This window comes from Solanum tuberosum, unplaced genomic scaffold (genome assembly GCF_000226075.1).
Source record: "Solanum tuberosum cultivar DM 1-3 516 R44 unplaced genomic scaffold, SolTub_3.0 scf00970, whole genome shotgun sequence".
Taxonomy (NCBI): Eukaryota; Viridiplantae; Streptophyta; class Magnoliopsida; order Solanales; family Solanaceae; genus Solanum; species Solanum tuberosum.
Genome location: NW_006239896.1, coordinates 7,763 through 12,367, shown reverse-complemented (window position 1 = coordinate 12,367; position 4,605 = coordinate 7,763).

Here is a 4,605-nt window from a genome sequence, read left to right as displayed (position 1 = left end):
TTCTTAGGCGTCAAAATAGCCCGGTGGGCAACTCGTAGCCCTTCTAGGCACAATATAGTCCTATTAGACAACATCATAGCCCCCATAGGCAGTTCATAGCTCAACAGCTAACCACAATAGCCCCAAGGGCAACAACAAACAATTAACTAGGCTGAAGGCGAGCAATTTAGCTATAAACAATATATATATGAATAATCTCCAAGTCGTTCTTAACTTAGGGTCTTTCTTAATAGATCGTGAGTCCCTAAAATGAGGAGTTATAACCACCCAATCAGCCAACCATTCACAAATACATCTACAAGATCACCAACGTTAACTACATCTAAGGAAACATGTCGAACGAAGGGAATAACCTTAACATACCTTTCCAATGAACGCTCGAAAGACCGTAGTTCCTTCACGAAAGTTGTTCCTTATGTCCTAAGCTTCGCAAACACTATATATACACAGTTGGTACGCACCTTAGTTAACCAAGTTAAAACCTTGAAGAAACACCAATAATTACAAATTTATATCTTCAAAAACCAGCTCCAAACGCAGCAAATAGAAGGGAAAAACGACTGCCACATGTAGGGATTACGTTTCTAGGAACGGGGGCAATGTTTAATGGTAGAAATCGTCAAAACTAATCTTCATTATGCTAGGACTCCATAGAAACTCTCTCCTAAGCTTTCTCTTTGGTTTTGGAACTTAAATGAACTATTTCCATGGCTAAAAACGTTAAATAGCCGACATACCATATTTCTTTACCCGACCCGGATTCTGCCCTTGCAGTCCCTAGTAAAACCCTCATAACTCTTTACTCAGATGTCCGTTTAATACGAGGTTTTATGCGTTGCAAACTAGACTCGTAGGCCTTCGATTTAATGGGTAATAGGCCTTCTAACTCTTTTTATATTGGGAGAAAACATCCAATACATCTGACCCAAATTTCAAAGAAATCTTTAAAAAGGAACTTATGATAACTTTCGCCAACTTTTATTTTGCCACTTACTTAACTTCAAAACTTGAGATAAAACCCTTGAAGACTTAAAATATGACATACCACATCCTTTTAATTTATTACTCACCTTTTGTCTTTCACGAAGGTACGAGTTAATTTAGACGTTCTGGAAAAGTCGGGGTGTTACACATAGGCTATAACGATAGAGAAATTACGGAGATAGAAGATCAATATATCTTTACCCAGTTGGAAAAACAATGTAGTGTGAAAGAGATGGAATGAGTGTTTTCAGACTGTGAAGAGGTAGAGAAACTGATTGAGGTGAAGAAGAAAGGGAGTAGCTAATGTAGCCTCACTAGAATTTTCATGTTGTGTCTCTTGATCATGTATGTTGCTATTTGGATCAAAATAGGTAGTTGATGTTGTTGTTTGGATCATTATAGGTAGTTGAAGCATTTCCTTAGGTCGTAGGTTGTTGCTTGAATCAAAATAGGTAGTTGAAGCATTTCCTTTGGTTGATGTAAGTTTGAAAGTGTTTATGTTTGCTAGTATGTATGGTAAAGTCAATGAACTTGATTTTGTGTTGGATGCAATATCGTTGTTTCTATGAATGTTTATCATGTATGTTGCTAATTTGAAACTATTTATGTTTAATGTAAAATGCATATACAAAGTACAATAGAAAGCACAATTGGATTAACATGAGTTGTTAGCACAAATAGTTAATATAAACGATGAACATAAATGCATATACAAAGTACAATAGAAAGAACAATTGGATTAACATAAGCAAATGTAACATACATTAGTTGGCTTATACAAAATCAGTGAATCAAGCTAATATAGATGTTCAATTGGACCATCACAACTTCAAAACCTACAAACTTGTAAACAAGATTACATTGTTTGGCGAAATAACTTGTCCATTAACAATGTTACATCATCTTTGATCTCAAAAACTATCAACATGTTAACACTACTTCTATTGTTCCTTGGATTGTGAAGAAGCCTTTTTCTATATTTTGTTTACTCTCATCTCATCCCTCATCACTTTCAGTTGATTTGATGTCATTGTTTCTTTTGCCTTCCACTTTACACCAGTTCCAAGCTCCCAGTAAAATTAGCAGACTTGATAGGCTATTTAGAACCAGTATGTAGTATCCTAGTACTTGGGAGCCCTGGCTGTAATATGTAAGAACAAAGTGAAGACATAAACATTAAAGTTAATACAAAAGTAACAGAGGTTTTAGGACTTACATTGTATGTTGTAAAGCCATTTTCAACAACAGAAACTCCTATTCCAACTGTACCTTCTAGTAGGTACTGCATTAGATTGACAATGAACAGGTGAAACATGTGAATTTGGTAGAGCATTTGTAGTGTAACTTATTGGATTTTCAAACCATTCATACAAAGATGTCCTCTTTGGAACTCATATACCACTTAGAGGTATGTTCAAACCCCTTCCTCTCCCTGGTGCTTAAACAGTTGCATCACTCTTTCCCCTACCTCTTCATCTTACACCTCTTTCAATGCCTATACATCTTCCCTTTGCAGGTGTTGTATCAACCCTTTCAATGCCTATGCCTCTTCTCTTTGCAGTTGATGCATCAACCCTTCTAATACATATGCTTCTTCCTCCTGCAGGTGTTGTAGCAGCTTTTTCAAGGCCTATGTTTCTTTCTCTTGCAGGTGAGGAAGTGGTTGTAGCAACAGTGTCTCTTACTAATGCTGCAAAAGGTTTGAAAATTAATTTATAAAAGGGTTTGAAAATAAATTGATTCAAGAGTCTTACCTCTGCCTATAGTTGATGTTGCAATAGGTTCACAAGTCCTTCCTCTGCCTCTTGCAAGTGCCTCAACATCAAAATCATTGTCTTTTGTTTTGCCTTCTCCTAGCTCTAGGAGGTGCATCAGGATTAATTTTTGTTTTTCTTGGCATTCCCCTAGGTTTAAGAGCTTCTCCAACAGTAACAATTGCTTCAATAATAGTAGTAGTAGGTGTCTTTCTTGTCCTTCCTCTAGGTTTAGGAAGTGCTCTAGAAGTACCTGCTTCATTACTTGATCTAGCAGCAACAAAATCCTACAACATCAAATAGATGACAAGTCACATATATCAAATATAAACTATAAATAAGGAATAACATATAAATGACATACCTTCAAAGGACAACTTCTTTTGTTGTGATTTTTTTCATGATAGATACTACAAGTCATGTAAACACCTTTTCTTGGTAATTTTTCAGATTTTTTTTTACTCCTAACACTTTCTATTTCTAATCTTTCTTGGCCTTCCTTGCATAGATTTAAAAACTGGTGGTTCCACATGATGTTTTCTTTAATTAGGCCACATGTTCATATTGGTCACTGGTTGAAGGTAATGACAATAGATTCTTAGATAAATCTCCTTACTGTAGCAATTATCAATATAGTCAATTGGTTCCCATTTCTTGTAAAGAATGATAACAATGGCACGTGGACATGGTATTCCTTTGAGCATCCATGATCTACAATTATAGGTCCTACTCCTCATATCAATCTGTATGGACATAAGATCCATCTGAAATTTCAAAGTTTCTCTCCATTGAACTCTATATGACATTTCATTGACTTTTCTATGTTCTTTTCTAACACTCTCAATGCCATTGGAGAAATATTTGTTAACCATGTTTCTCTGTAAATTTATGAAATTGTCCTAGTCTAGTCATTACCTTTACCCTTATCTCTTCAAGCATAGTAATAATGGTTTTATGCTTTGGAGCTAAGATCCAAGCATTGAAGTTTTCAACCATATTATTATTTATGCTATCACACTTAACATCAGTCTTAAAGTATATCTTGCACCAAGTTTTTACATTGTAGTGAAGTAAATCTAGAACAATATCTTTGTTATCTAGCAATGTCATTTGAGCCAAATTTCCCTTCAATTCTCCCTTGAAGGTGCTTCTTGCTCATTTCCAAAATTGATTCCTTCTTTCTAAACCTCTCCAATCTTTATCCCAGTTAGCAAGAATGTGTCTTGCACACATCATATGCTCTACTTCTGGTAAAAAGATCAATAACTATTGATGTAATCCCCTACAATGAACAACAACACATTATTGTTGCAGTAACAAAAATAATGATGCATTAAACATAAGTAAATTAACAAAAAAAACATACCTTTTGCATGTCTGAAATGACTGTGTAATCTCTACGATCACCTAATCCTAAGTCCTCTATCAACAATTTTAAAAATCATGTCTATGTGTTCTTATTTTCATACTCTACTACACTCCATGCAATAGGCAACATTTGATTATTGACATCTTCATCCACAACAATCAGCAATTGTCCTTTGGTTACACCCTTCAAGAAGCATCCATCTAAACCAATACATTTCCTATATCCATCAAGAAAAGCCTTTTTCCAAGCATCAAAATATATATAGAAACTCTGAAAAACTAGCTTATCGTTACCTTCAGAATCATTAACTTACTACATATGTGTTACATGGATTGGTGCTTAACAATTTATGAAATTGTCCTAGTCTAGTCATTACCTTTACCCTTGTCTCTTCAAGCATAGTAATAATGGTTTTATGCTTTGGAGCTAAGATCCAAGCATTGAAGTTTTCAACCATATTATTATTTATGCTATCACACTTGACATCAATCTTAAAGT